This window comes from Macaca mulatta, chromosome 9 (genome assembly GCF_049350105.2).
Source record: "Macaca mulatta isolate MMU2019108-1 chromosome 9, T2T-MMU8v2.0, whole genome shotgun sequence".
Classification (NCBI taxonomy): Eukaryota; Metazoa; Chordata; class Mammalia; order Primates; family Cercopithecidae; genus Macaca; species Macaca mulatta.
In genome coordinates this window covers 101,362,166-101,378,093 of record NC_133414.1, presented here as the reverse complement: position 1 = coordinate 101,378,093, position 15,928 = coordinate 101,362,166, and the positions used below count along the sequence as shown (strand labels likewise).

The 15,928-nt window shown below is 40.5% G+C and overlaps 1 long non-coding RNA gene across 1 annotated transcript in view; it reads left to right on the top strand.

Annotated features, from left to right (window-relative positions):
• The window catches only part of LOC144331164 (uncharacterized), a 35,162-nt gene extending 25,224 nt beyond the window's left edge, over positions 1–9,938 (top strand). The window contains exons 2-4 of the long non-coding RNA XR_013398117.1: positions 5,372–5,497; positions 6,956–7,061; positions 8,296–9,938. This is a non-coding gene — a long non-coding RNA (uncharacterized LOC144331164). The remainder of the gene's footprint in view (positions 1–5,371; positions 5,498–6,955; positions 7,062–8,295) is intronic.
• Positions 9,939–15,928: the final 5,990 nt, after the last annotated feature.

Below are 15,928 nucleotides of genomic sequence, written 5' to 3'. Positions count from 1 at the left end.
GGACATTGTTCTATTCTCAGTGTCCATGAGATAAAGTTTTTCAGCTCCCACATTTGAGTGAGAACGTGCAGTATTTTGTCATTTTGTGCCTGGCTTACTGCATTTAATGTAATGGTCTCCAGTTCCAACTGCATTGCAAATTACATGATTTCATTCCTCTTTAATGGCTGAATAATATTCCATTGTGTGTATAAATAATATTTTCTTTATCCATTTGTTCACTGATGAGCACCTATGTTGATTTTATATTTTGCTATTATGAATAGTGGTGTGATGAACATGTGAGTGCAGGTATCCTTTTGATTTACTGATTTACTCATTTTTTTCCCTTTGATTAGATACCCACTAGTGTGATTGCTGGGTCTCATGAAAATTCTATTTTTAGTTTTTTGACAGCTTTCCATACTGTTTTCCATAATGACTATACTAATTTACATTCCTACCAACGGTGTGTAAGAGTTCCCTTTCCCCGCATCATTGCCAGCATTTGTTATTATTATTTTTTTAATAATAGCCATACTAACCGGGATTAGATGATATCTCATTGTGATTTTTTGCATTTCCTTGGAGTTGAGTGATGTTGAGTATTTTTTTATATGCCTGTTGGTCACGTATACCAGAGCTCCTTTGTAGGTGACGAGATGCTTTTCCTTTGCCGTCTTTAACATTTTCTTTTTGTCACTGAATTTAGAGAGTCTGATTATAATGTGCCATGGAGAAGACCTTTTTGCACTGTATCTGATTGGGGATTGCTGGACCTCCTGTATCTGGATGTCTAAATCTCTTACTAGACTTGGGAAGTTCTCATCTATTATTTCATTATATAGGTTTCCAAACCCTTTCAGTTTCTCTTTGTCTTTTGGGATACTGATAATTCATATATTTGGTCACCTTACAGTGTCCCATAGATCATGAAGACTTTGTTCATACTTTTTAATTATTATTTTTTCTTTATTTTTGTCTTATTGGGTTATTTCAAAAGACCTTTCTTCAAGTTCTGATGTTCTCTCTTCTGCTTGGTCTAGTCTATTGTTGAAACTTTTTGTATATTTTGTATTTCATTCAAATTCTTCAGTTTCAGAATTTCAGTCTGGTTATTTTTGTGATATCTATTTCTTTGGCACATTTCTCATTCATATCCTGAATTGTTTCTCTGATATCTGTGTATTGTTTGAATTGTATTGGATTTGGAATTCTCTTGTATCTTGCTGAGCTTCTTTAGTATTATATATATATATATATATATATATATATATATATATATATATATATATTTTTTTTTTTTTTTTTGAGATGAAGTCTCACTCTGTCGCCCAGGCTGGAGTGCAGTGGTGCAATCGCTGCTCACTGCAACCTCTGACTCCCAGGTTCAAGTGATTCTCCTTCCTCAGCCTCCCAAGCTGGGATTACAGGCATGTGCCACCATGCGTAGCTAATTTTTGTAATTTTAGTAGAGACGGGGATTCACCGTGTTGGCCAGGCTGGTCTCGAACTCCTGACCTCAGGTGATATACCCACCTCGGCCTCCCAAAGTGCTGGGATTACAGGTGTGCGCCACCGTACTTAGTATCACAATTTTGAATTGTTTTTCCTGGGTTTCCTAGGTTTCTTTTTGATTGGGATCTGTTGCTGGGGAATTGTATTCCTTTGAAGGTATCATATTTCCTTGCTTTTACATGCTTCCTGTGTCCTTTCACTGATATCTGAGCATCTAGTATAATAGTCACTTCTTTCAGTTTTTGAATTTGCTTTTGTAGGGGAGGACTTTTTCCTGAAGATATATCAACAATATTGGTTGAGTAAGGCACTTTGGCTTTGATTCTGAATGTACATGGTAGTGTAGTCTCTGTAAAATTTATTTGGCTGTGATCAGTGATATATGTTATTTCCTTGATGGTTTAGGGTGGGGTTATCAGTGGAGGCTATCGTGATATTTTACTGGGAACATGGTTGCCATGTGGGCCAGTCTTCAGTCCCCAGTGGTGGCAGCAGTGGGTTGAGGATGTCTGAACTTGGGCCCCAGAACAACATACACTGGCACTGGTGTTAGTGGGACCAAGTAGGCTAATTCCTGGGCCCCCAGATAGCTTGCTCAGATGCTGGTAGTTGCAGCAGTGGGCTAGGTGGGTGACTGGGTTCTCAAGTCCCTGGGCAACTGATGTGATCTAGACAATGGCAGTAGCCAACGGTGGGACAACCCCTTGGGTTCTGATAAGTGCACACTGATGTTGGCAGTGGCTGTGGTGCAGGGTTGCCACCTATAGCCCCAGACACACAGCTCTCAGGCTCTTTCATTCTCTATAACAGCAACCCCGCAGCACTGTACAGAGAGAGGAGAGACCCTGTTCTTTATGTGTGAGCCTAGGCACAGAGGCCATGCGTCCAGTGGGGGTGCAGTCACCACTCACAGCACCAGACAGGCAGCCCTCTGGTTTCCCTGCCCCAGCCTCTCTGGTAGTAGCATCAGTGGCTGTGCCTGCAGCAGTGTGTGGAGGGCAAGAAGGGGTTCCGCTCTCTACATGTAAGCCCAAGCACCAGTGGGAGGGTATCTTACTATCCACTTGTGAGGCCGAGTACAGAGTTTGTGGTGCTGCTAAGTGTAGGGTCACTTCTCACAGCCCCAAACAGGGGACTCTGGAAAGGACATGTTTTGGTTTCCTTTGTATCAGGGGCTGTCTTTTTGGCACATTGCACCATTCTTTCCCTGGGGAGTAGTACTCTCTGTGGGCTGGGGTGCTGCGGACCCTGTATTACCTTTGGGTCTAGCCAGTGCTATGTCACTGCAGCTCACTGGGTGGACACTGGGAAATATCACTGGGGGCTCCTGGGATATGGAGATACGGGGGCTGTGGTTCCCAGGATAGGACACAATTCCATGACTATAGTCTCATAATGGTGCTGCTTAGGTCTTGGGGACCTGAGAGACCCAGCGTGAGTTTCCTGTCTCATGAAATACCCTTGTGGGGTCTCCAAATCACCACCCATACTGGTGCCAGAGTTTGTATGGGTAGAGAAACTCTCTCATGTTTCAGATTGCCGCAGTTTGCAGGAGGGATGTGGACTGCTGAAGTTCTCTCATTTGCCCTTTCCCTGAAATGCCAAGGCCCTCTGGTCTCCTGGCCAATCTCAGCCAAGCTGGTCACTTGATTCCTGCTGCTTCTATGCCTCAGGTGTTTCCCATGACTTCTCTGTTGAATTCTAGTGTTCTCTCCTAGATGTTCTATTCGAGGTATAATTATCTATTCATAATTTTGGTTCTTCTTTCTAAAGAGGGTGGGTGTCTGATGTCTCTAGTCAGTCATCCTGAACCAGAATCCCCACCATATTTTAAATCCCTGCTTGTTGCCCTGGTATTTGGCATCCCCAAATCACAATGTACAGCTGTAGTGTTTTGGAATGATAGAAGAAATGTATTTTCCTTGATTTTTCCTTATTCATACCCTTAGTCACAAAGGGAGTAATCATGTATATAGACCCAAAAGAAAATAATAGTACCTCAAAGATTGAGGTCAGAAAATTACACAAAGCACAGATAGAACACTTTCTCCAGCAAAACTGAGGTTGTTAAGTAGGTTATTCAGTCTTGGGAAAGGTTATTTATCATATTTTTTTTCCGCCTAGGGCAGGGAGGAAAAAGAAATTGTCCTTCCTAAAAAGTCTCTACCCTTTGATTAGGATGCACAGCTAAGCCTGCTCCAGTTGGAAACCCTTACTTTTGTGTCTTACTCAAGAGCTTCAAGTTCCTTTTCTATTTACAAGTTCCTCCTCCTCCGCTGCTCCTCCTCCTTCGCTGCTGCTGCTGCTGCTGCTTCTTCTTCTTCTTCTTCTTCTTCTTCTTCTTCTTCTTCTTCTTCTTCTTCTTCTTCTTCTTCTTTTGACAGTCTTGCTCTGTTGCCAAGGCTGGACTACAGTGGTAAGATCTTGGCTCACTGCAACCTCTGCCTACCGGGTTCAAGCAGTTCTCGTGCTTCACCCTCTTGAGTAGCTGGCACTACAGCTACCAGGCCCAGCTAATTTTCGTATTTTTAATAGATATGGAGTATTGCCATGTTGACCTGGCTGGTCTTGAACTCCTAGCCTTAAGGGATCTGCTCGCCTTGGGAAGTACTCCCAAAGTGCTGGGATTATAGGCACGAGCCACAGCACCTGGCTTCTATTTACAAGTTCTATTAGGTACTTATAGAAATATATGTTAGGTTTTTAAGAAATGCTGAAATAGGAAAGTAGAAATGCTGTGGGTTTGTTTTGATTTATTTTTTGGACTCAGTATTCAAGACAGGAATTTGGACAGGAATTTAAAAATCTTATCAACAAAGGTACTGGTTGGGGAGAAGCATAGAGAAAGGTTTTTACCACTGTGCTTTGAAATAGTTGAGATACTGATTCACACTTCAGAAATTTGTATGGCTAGTGCCTGTATATAATGTTACCACAGCATGCATCAGCTGATTTAGTAGCTGGGCTAGTGTGAGACTGCATGCAATGTGATTGCAAAATAGCAACTGAAAAAGAAAACCAACTTTCTCCTGGTGTTATTTCTGTTATGAGAAAATGAAACTTACTAGAAAGAGTTCTGATTTCCCTGGTTGCTACAAATATATATGTGTCTTTTTCCTGGAATATAGGCCCTGTTCATATTTCCTAGGACAATAGGTTTCGTTTATATATAATATAGATTTGCTTCCTGTTTCTGGAATGGGTTACATCAACTACAGATGGTATAACACAATAATTCTCATATTGCAACTGGCCACCAGCCGTATCAGCATCACCTGGAAACTTGTTAGAAGTGCAAATTCTTAGGCCCCATTGTAGACTGATAAAATCAGAAATTCCAGTGTGGGACCCAGAAATCTAGGTGTTGATATGCCTTCCAGATAATTATAATGCATGCTAAAGTCTGAGAACCAAATAATATATTGAATGTAGGCAAAAATACTTTTACTTCTATAAAATGAAACTCTATGCTTTTTCCTTGAGATTTTTTGTAAAAATCGACCCTCTTGTTGTTTCGAGTCTATGTTTAACTGTAGTTTTGTCCACCTAGAAGAGGTGGTGACTAGTTCAATAGTATTCACACTTATTAGAGGAATACTTAGGTAGACAGTGGGTTCTCTTGATCACCACAATGGGCTATAATTTGGAAACAGTGTGTTCCCACCTATATAACATTCTCTTCTGTACTCATTCACAAATATATATGTTTAAAATGATCTTCCAAGTGAACTTCAAAAATATTGATATGGTTAATAAAATAGCTCCCCATTCTTTTTTCCTTTCCTTTCCTTTCTTTTCCTTTCCTTTCCTTTCCTTTCCTTTCCTTTCCTTTCCTTTCCTTTCCTTTCCTTTCTTCCTTTTTCTTTCTTTTCAGACAGAGTCTTGCTCTGTCACCCAGACTGGAGTGCGGTGGCACAATCAGAGCTCGCTGTAGCCTTCACCTCCCTCCCAGGCTCAAGTGATCTTCCCATCTCAGTCTCCTGAGTAGCTGGGATCACAGGTGAGTACCACTACACCCAGGTAATTTTTTATTTCTTGTCGAGATAGGGTCTCAATATGTTCCCCAGGCTGCTCTCAAACTCCTGGGCTCAGCTGATCTTCCTGCTTCAGCCTCCCAAAGTGCTAGGATTACAGGCATAAGCCACAGCACTTGGCCAGCTCCCCATTCTTATTCTTTTTCAAAAATTAATTACACACCGTTTCTTCTTGCTGTGGTTTGAATATGTTCCCCAAAGTTAATGTGTTTGGAAACTTGATCCCCAATGTGGCAGTTTTGGGAGGTGGGACCTAATGGGAGGTATTTGGGTTATAGGGGCGTTGTCCTCTTGAATAGATTAATGACATTATTGAGGGACTGAGTTCCATATAAAAGGATGACTTCAACCTTCTCTTGCTCACCCTCACCCCCTTTTTACCCTTCCATCATGGGATGACCGGTGAGAGGGCCCTGGCCACATGTGCCTCCTTGATTTTGAACTTTCCAGCTTCCAGAACCATGAGTCAATAAATGTCTGTTCATTATACATTACCCAATCTCCCAATCTACCAATCTGTGGTATTCTGTTACAGCAGAACAAAATGGACTAAGACATTTTTCAACATTAATTATTCAGACTGCAGTTGGGCAGTCTTTGAGTGGAAACTTGATGTGGGTAAATGACTTTACTTTTCCATAGTCCTATTCAGAAATAAGACTCCCCTAAATAAACTTCTGCTGGGACAATTTGTACCCTTATCTCTGTTAGAACACTAGGAGTGCTTGTTTCATTCATTCATTCACCATTCATTCATCAAGTCAATACTTACTGAGAATCTACTATGTGCTAGACACCATTCTAGGCACTTAAGATACATCAGTACACAAAGATCTCTGTCCTCATGGAGCTTATATTCTATTAGGAGAGAGATGACAGGCCGGGCGCGGTGGCTCAAGCCTGTAATCCCAGCACTTTGGGAGGCTGAGACGGGCGGATCACGAGGTCAGGAGTTCGAGACCATCCTGGCTAACACGGTGAAACCCCGTCTCTACTAAAAAATACAAAAAACTAGCCGGGCGAGGTGGCAGGCGCCTGTAGTCCCAGCTACTCGGGAGGCTGAGGCAGGAGAATGGCGTAAAAACCCGGGAGGCAGAGCTTGCAGTGAGCTGAGATCCGGCCACTGCACTCCAGCCTGGGCGACACAGCGAGACTCCGTCTCAAAAAAAAAAAAAAAAAAAAAAAAAGGAGAGAGATGGCAATAAGCTCAACTGCTATGGACTGAATTGACTTCCCCACTCCTTTCCCAAAATTCATCATCGAAACCCTAACCCTCGACATAACTTTGGAAATAGGGCCTGTGAGGAGGTAATTAAGGTTAAATGAGGTCTTAAGGGTGGGGCCCCTAATCTGATAACACTGATGTCTTCATACAAAGAAGAAAAAGAAGAGACCTCAGATCTCTCTCTCTCTCTCTCTCTCAGCGCACACAGAGGAAAGGCCATGTGAAGACAGAGAAAAGGCTGCCGTCTCCAGGCCGGGAAGAGAGGCCTCACCAGAAACCAAGTTGGACTTCTAGCATCTAGAACTGTGAGAAAATAGATTTCTGTTGCTTAAGCCACCTCGTCTGTGATTTTTCATTATGGCAGCCAATGCAGACTAATACAATAATAAATAAGTTAGACAATATGGGGTAAGTGAATGGGAAAAAAAGAGTAAGTGGGGGCAGTAAGAGGAATTACATATGGTTAGAGAAAAGGGGTCAGGATCTGACAGCTGCTGCTAAGTAATAGAGGTGGAAACTGTGTTAGTCTGTTCTCATACTACTAGAAAGATATTACCCGAGACTGGGTAATTTATGAGGGAAAGAAGTTTAACTGACTCACAGTTCCCCATAGCTGGAGAGGGATTAGGAAACTTGCAATCATGGCAGAAGGCAAAGGGGAAGCAAGGCCGCTTCTTTACAAGGCGGCAGGAGGGAGTGAATGTAAGAAGGGGAAATGTCAGAGGCTTATAAAACCATCAGATCTCATGATAACTCACTCACTATCATGAGAATAGCATAGGGGAAACCACCCCCATGATCCAATTCTCCCACTAGTTCCAGCCCTTGACATGTGGGGATTATGGGGATTATAATTTGAGATGAGATTTGGGTGGGGACACAAAGCCAAACCGTATTAGAAACCTTTCTGTGCCTCAATTTCTTCATTTTTAAAATGGGAATTGTGCCCAGGTACAGTGGCTCATGTCTGTAATCTCAGCACTTTGAGAGGCAGAGGCAGGAGAATTGCTTGAGGCCAGGAGTTTGAAACCAGCCTGGGCAATATAGCAAGACCCTATCTCTACAAAATTTTTTAAAAAATTAGCCAAGCATGGTGTCATGAGCCTGTCCTTCTAGCTACCCAGGAGGATTGCTTTAGCCCAGAGTTCGAGGCTGCAGTGAACCAAGATTGCACCATTGTACTCCAGCCTGGGTGACAGAATGTGACTAGGTCTCTAAAAAAAGAAAAAGGAATTATGTTAGTACTTACCACATAGGGTTTTATGGAGATTAAGTGGACTACTATGTATAAAGCTCTGAGAACAGTGCTTGGCACATGGTAAATGCCAAATAAGTGTTAGTTATTACTATGTACTACTGCCACCACTACCTTTTACCATATTTGAATACCACTTACTTCTAAGACCAGAGGTCACGCTACTGAAAGTGGTCTGTTCTCTAATGTGGAGCTTTGACTATAGTATTATCAGGTATTGGTAACTGCAGCTGGGTTGCTATTTCAGATCCTCTTTTTCCTTTTATTCTCTTTGTTGGCCACAGTGAGAAACTGGGATGCTACTCCAGAAGAAGAAGAATTAGTGCCTCTCTACAAAGGGATCTTTGTGCTGCCAAAAGAGTAGAAAAGTTTATCCCAGAACCAAAATATTTCAGAATTGTGGAAAAGCAAGGTTTGGAAACCTACTCAAAAGAGAAGAAATATTGCTATCATGGAATCCCTGAATTAGTATATGCCTAGCTGCTATAATAAAGAAGTTCAAAAACATAAATGACACTGTAAAAGAAGTTTATTTCTTGTTCACATAACTGTCCAAGGCTGCTGTTCCTGGGCACCTGGCAGTTCTCTTCCATGCAATGATCCAAGGACACAGAGTTCTTCCATCCTGTGACTCTACCATCCCCGAGAGCCTGGAAATTGAGAGTAAAGAGGGTACACCTGATTCTTAACCATCTTCACCTGGAAATGACATACATCACATTCACTCATATTCCATTTGGAAGAACTAGTTCACAGCCCACCTGGGGAGAAGTGAAGGTTAGTTCATGTAGCTGTGAAATAGGAAGCCCGCTTCCTGGTGACAACTTCATATTAAAGGGGAAACACTAATTTGGAAGGATCATGAGTTGTTTCCACCACAGTATCCTACTCTGGCCCTAAATAACCATGTATACCCTTCTTCCCAAACATAGAACATAATCAGACCTTTCCCAGGGGAGCCAACCCACAGTCAAGGAATCATTGCACTCAGCTCATGGTCAGGGATTTCTGAGTAAAGCGCTGTCCTACCTAAAGGTGTGTATGTGACTCCTTGTGGTCTGGTGCTTAAAAAAAAAAATCAAAAGGCTAGTTAAGACTAGATAACTCATGTGTATCATGGTATCATGTGTATTGTGGTAGGTTAACTATAATAAATACTTTCAATTGAAAAAAGAAATGGAAGAATCTCAGAGGTCAGGAATCTATAGCAATGATGAAATTCTGCTGGATAGACATTTTGAAGATCCCCTTCCCTGCTAATGGCAGAAGTTTCTTAATTAGACCCTGATTTTGCTATCTGATAAGAACTATCCAGCCATTGTTATTTTTTATTTTTTTTATTTTTTTTGAGACAGAATCTTGCTCTGTCACCCAGGCTGGAGGACAGTGACACAATCTCAGCTCACTGCAACCTCTGCTTCCTGGGTTCAAGCTACTCTCCTGCCTCTACCTCCTGAGTAGCTGAGACTACAGGTGCGCACTACCATGCCCGGCTAATTTTTGTGTTTTTAGTAGAGGCAGGATTTTGTCATGTTGGCCAGGCTGGTCTTGAACTCCTGACCTCAAGTGATCTGCCTGCCTTGACCTCCCAAATTGCTGAGATTACAGGTGTCAGCCACCACACCTGGTCTGAGTCATTGCTGTTCATTCACCTGGCTCCATCCTCTGGGGAGGTTCTTTTTGACATTTAGTCTTTTATACTCATCCCTGCCACTAAGGGATAGGGGTTTTGTTTTTACTTTGTTTATCCCAGAACCTGCTGTATTCAAATGGAAACATTGTCAATAGTATACCTTAAAAGAGAGCATTTATTCAAAAATAGATTTTATTTAAAACATTTCTTCAAAGACAGTATTTATTCAAAACATTGCAAAGAATGCCTCAAATATTTTTCAATGTTTGATTCTGAGAATAAAAAATTTAAAAATAGTTTATCATGAAAATATTGGTGAGTAAAAGGGAGATGAAAAAGGTCATATAAAGGATGGTAAGGGTAGTCAGAGAAAATATGTGGAAATGTTTAAGTGTTATCTGCAAGTATATGACTTTCTGATATTTTTGAAATCAACAGGAGGGACAGCTCCACTTCTCTCATCAGCTGCTTCACCAGGTCCTTACAAACCAAGCTTCTAGGGTGTTTCAGTTTTCCATCAGACGCTGCACCCTCCTGTAGACTCCTTTTGTGCCTAGTAAAAGGATGCAGGCAGAGACTCTCCTTGCCCCCACCACTTACTCACTCAAGGCCAAGCACCACAGGCTAAAATTCCCCCACAATGTCAGGGAAGATAAGTATTATTATGAGATAAAAGCCCTGGTCCCTGTCTTTCTGGAGTTTGTAATCTGATTGCAAAATTAAATTTACATACATCTAAAGAGATGGAGAGAGGAAAGCCCGTCAAAACTGAAGAGCATATGGAATGGTTGGAGCTACTCCTGCTTTATTGGTAAATGAGACAATGGAAGGGGGTGTGTGTTCTCAACCGGAGCACAATAGCTCAATATTGTCATGCGAACTGCTATCAACTGGAGCACCATAGCATGGTATTGTAGTGTGAACTGCTATAGTTAGGCATGGGCCTTTTCATTTGCTACACTCTTGTTTATCACATTACTTGACAAACACTGGGAGTCCAATAAAGGTTTTTTGCACAGAAAGTAAATTCCCTAACAGTGATAGCAAAACAAAACAAACGAACTAGAGCAGAGTATGATAGACAGAGGACAGTGGTCAGAGCAATCTTCTGGAGGAGACTAATTTTTCAGAAATACTCTTTTGAGATGGATGCAATTATGGATGAGCAAAAAGAGTTGGAGGGCATTTTGTGTGTGTGTGAAGAGGGGGAGTGGATGGCTGGTGGTAGAGATTTTCCAGGGGAGACACCTGGAAATAAACGTTAGCCAATGATGTACATTGATTAGTGTGGCTTTATACACAGTAGGAAGTTTGTGGAATGGACACTAAGGTGTTCACAAACATTCTGATCTAACCATCTTTGCTTCCAATTTTGTTTTGCTGCTTACTTTGTTTGACTATATTATATATACCAACCCCCTAGTCATGGACCAGTACCTGTCTGTGTCCTCTTAGGAACTGGGCCGCACAGAAGGTGGTGAGTGGCCAGTAACTGAGCATTACCATCTGAGCTCCGCCTCCTGTCAGATCAGTGGCGGCATTAGGTTCTCACAGGAGTGCAAACCCTATTGTGAACTGCCCATGTGAGGGATGTAGGTTGTGCACTCCTTATGAAAATCTAACTAATGCTTGATGAAACAGTTTTCCAGCTGTGTTTAACACCAGGCGAGGTAGTGGGAGGCGAAGGGAGAATGTACCCAGGAGACCCCTCCCCGCCTTCTAGTGTCTCAAGGAACCTTTTCCTGCTTCATTTCCTGTTTGCCTGAGAGCATGTTCAGGCAACGACTGGGGAGAGAGATTCTTCCTTTTGCTTTTTTTTTTTTGCTACACATTGATACCCTTAAATTTTTGGCATATGTTTTCTAATTATAAAAATAAAAATCTATATATTATAAACTCATCAATATAAACAAAATAAAAGTCTGAAGTTAAACTTCGATCATAATATCCTTTCATCACTCCCCACCCATGTTGTTTTGTAGCTGTGGTTTTCAATTCAATGATAAATCTTGGATATCTCTCCCAGTCAGTACTTATAATCTTGCTATTTTTTTCAAGGACAACATTTAATAGGCATATTTTAGTGTTTAATTAACCTATTTTTGCTGGACATTTAAGTTATGTTCAGATTATCACTATTACAAACAATGCTGAAATGAATATCACTGTACGTCCGTCTTTGTACAATTGTCTGGGTTTTTCAATATGATGCATTCCAGAAATTAGAATTTCCAGGTCAAAGAAATTGACCAGATGCTTCACACCATGTCTTAAATCCTGGCCCCATTTTTTGTCCAAAATGGTGTTGAGCTGCTATTTAATTCACACATGGCTACCATTTCCCACTTCCTTACTGAAGTACGGTGCTTATAGCCCAGATTTAGGCTAGAAAATTCCTCTTTGCACTGTCAATTCTGTTACCTCTCTGGGAGCATGGGAAGGTCACTTTTTTTGTTTGTGGGTTTATATTTTCCTATTACTTTCTCAGGAAATGAATGGAGTTTTCTATCAATTGTTCTCTATCATCCCTTGTGGCTTGGCTCAAAGCCCTGCTCTCCAATCAAGGGTCATGACAAGAACTTTGTTCCTGCCAATACATTTGGAAATCTGGAATCCTTCCATAGATGCAAACCCCTTACACTCTTATCTTTCCCTATTTTCTGCCACCTGGTAGAAAGCAAATCCCTGAATGCATCTCCAAAACTCTCTTCCAGCCCTAGGACCACCCAAGGCCTCCCTCACACTCTTCATTTATCTGCTAATTCATTCTCTCTCTCATTTTCTAGAGAATAGTCCTCTTTGGCTGAACTGGTTGGAAATTAAACTCTCAATAAGGTGAGAGAGTAGGAATAAGAGGATATACCATACTATGGGCAGGGAGGGTGGTGGAAAGGCCAGGGTTCATTTCAGCTTTAAAGCACTGGAGCTCCAAATGGACACAAAGCATCACATAGGAACTCATGATCAGTGCAGCTTAGAATGCTTCTCATCTCCCTTTAGGGGTTATTCTATTTCTATTAATGTAGTCAAGAATGGTGGCTGTTTTTCTGGGGGCAGATCATTTGGTACTAACTGGTCTTTCACAGAAGCCATTTTATCAAGTATGTTATACATTAGCTATAAGCAATTGTTGGTAAAAACCTCTTATCATTCTGTATGTTGCCATTATATATATGTCTCTGTGTGTGTGTACATATGAAAGAAGACTATATATTCTTTTTATCAAAATATATTTAGACCATGTACATTCTTTTAATTATACTATATATAAAAGTAATTTTATATTCTATATTTTAAAATATAAATATATGTAAATAAAATTACTATAACACATATGTAAGTAGCATATATTTTGTGTTCTTCATTATTCCTTTTTTTAACCTAGAGTGAAGATTTTACATTTTTCACAATTCGATTATATTTTATGAGACTTCTTACTTTTCCAAAGCATAAAGAACTATTTGGAGCCTGTCTTTGTAATTTTATATTTTTGGTTAATATTCCAAACTCATATACCATTGCCAGGTCTTCCAGGTCTGAAGCAAAATACAGCAGCGTTTTAGTTGTGTGGCCCTGGGGAAATTGCTTAACCTCTCTTTGCCTCTGCTTCCTATCACAGATGTTTACTGTAAGGATTAAATCAGCTAAACCAAGAAAAGCCCCAAACTGCACGCTGTTAATACGTGTTACTGGACCCTTCTCCACACCTCCCTGCCGCACTAAAGCAGAGAGAATTATCTCCTGAATCATGTTTACAGACCTTCTGGGCACAATGACTCAACTCCTATCTATTCTTGCCACAGGTTTTATCTCTTGGAGTCAATCCAGCCATGGAGATCACTGGTCTTGTGAGTTATTTTTTCTCTTTCAGTATGAAATCATTAGAACTGAGACAATGAAAACATTCCTGTTATTACTTCCTGAGAGAAAGAAACTGAGTAACATGTTTTGGTAGAAATTGTTCTTCTTTCTCTTGCTGTGACCCTCTTGTTGGTCCCACCAGGGTTCTTGGTCCTGAGCCTGATTTATACCAGGAGCACAATCTGATCAAAAAGAGGGAAACTGAAGAAAAGAGGCAGGATTATATGAGGGGTTCTCAAAATGGCAGTATATAATCTCTTACACCTCGCATTTATGTAGCCCTCTGTGTTTCCAAGTTATTTTTGTAATATAGGTAAGTGAGCATGAGACACTTAAAAAAAAATACAAACAAAAACAAGAGAAGCATATTTACATAAGGAAAGAGTGCAGAGGGTTTCTTGTTTTCTTTTTTTTTTCTTTTTTTTAAAAACAACAACAACGTAGAGTAAAAGTCACTAGATAAGTTCAAATATAGTAGTACTTTGTTTTCTTGGAAGATGATTGAAAGAAGGCACCTTACTGCCTCCAATCCAGTCATATCTCTAAACCCAATCATGACCAGCAGAGGTTGTTCTAAATTGTTTCCTCCAATATAGAGATAATTGCCAATAATTTTTCAGTGGTTGTTCTCTCTGTGTTCTCTGTATTTTTCTGAATGACTGAGGAAAAATTTAGGGAAGTTGAACTCAGAAAACATACTTTGTCCATCCAGCCATCCATTTATCTTTATGGATCCATCTTTATTCATTCATTAATTCACTCAGTATATATTGAATTTCAACCATGTGTCAGACACTGTTCCATGCCTCTAATGTTCTGCGTATAATGCAAGTAAAAATAAAGATAGCTTTATTTTTTGTAAAACTTTATTTACAAAAACAGGTGGCAGACTGGTTTAGGCCCATGAGCTGTAGTGTGTTTACCTTTGCTCTCTGGCCCTGTGAATTCTTCATGCTCACAGAGCATCTTGAAGAAATGAGGCCCAGTAAAATACCTGGTTTTATTTCTAATCTGCCTTCTTGCTATAAATGACCAATAGCTCAAGAATATCTCAATGAATACCCACATATGCTGTCTGTCTTTACATTGGCTAAGTCCTTTGACCAGATTATGAGTAATGTCCTGTCAGTTGTGGCTTTCTTCTTTCCCTAGCAGGCTCCTCACAGTTCCCCACTTCACAATATTTTTTTCAGCACAACACTTTTCAGGGTGTCAAAAATGTTCTTAACCATCAGCTCTGTTTCCTCAGAGCCTTTGTTGATGCTTTACAGAAGCCTAGGTAAATTGGGTTCCAGTCTCATGGTCTCCTGAGCTCCTGCTTCCCTGACACTGTGTTTATGCTGCTTGTGTTGATCCAGATGTGAAATTAACTTCCCAGTACCCCCAAAATAGTCACACATAGTGCCACAAATGCTTCCTCTTTCTCATCCAGCTCCCCCTACCTCTAACTCCATTTTTCCAGAGGACACCCAGCTCCTCCTCTCATCTTCCTCCTACAATGAGGGACAAAATGTTCCACTCTGACTCTAGAAAATGTATCAAGTTAATTTCTTTTATAAACAAAAAGAAAAATAAAAAAAGAATTCTTTATGCTTCCCTCCCCTCCACCAAAAGAGGAATTCTGATGTTAGCTGTTTAGTCTTCATTTCTGTGATAGGGCACAAGGTTGTAGCTAGTGTTTCTAACTTCTTTCTTTTACCTGTCTTCAGAGTGACCAGACAACCTACAGAATGGGAGAAACATTTTGCAATCTATGCATCTGACAAAGGCCTAATATCCAGCATCTGTAAGGAACTTAAACAAATTTATAAGAGAAAACAACTCCATTAAAAAGTGGGCAAAGGACATGAACAAACACTTCTCAAAAGAAGACATACATGCAGACAACAATCAAATGAAAAAAGTTCAACATTACTGTTCATTAGAGAAATGCAAATTAAAACCACAATGAAATATCGTCTCACACCAGTCAGAATGGCTGTTAATAAAAAGTCAAAAAATAATAGATGCTAGGGAGGTTGTAGAGAAAAAGGAACACTTTTACACTGTTGGTGGGAGAGTAAATTAGTTTAGCCATTGTGGAAGACAGACAGTGTGGTGATTCCTCAAAGACTTAAACACAGAAATACCATTCAACCCAACATTCCCATTACCAGGTATGTACCCAGAGGAATATAAATCATTCTATTATAAAGACACATGCGCATATATGTTCATTGCAGCACTATTCACAATAGAAAAGACATGGAATCAACCTAAATGCCCATCTATCATAGATTAGATAAAGAAAATGTGGTACACATACACTATAGAATACTACGCAGCGATAAAAAGGAATGTGATTATGTCTTTTGCAGGGATAAGGATGGAGCTGGAGGCCATTATCCTTAGCAAACTAACACAGGAATAGAAAACCAAATACC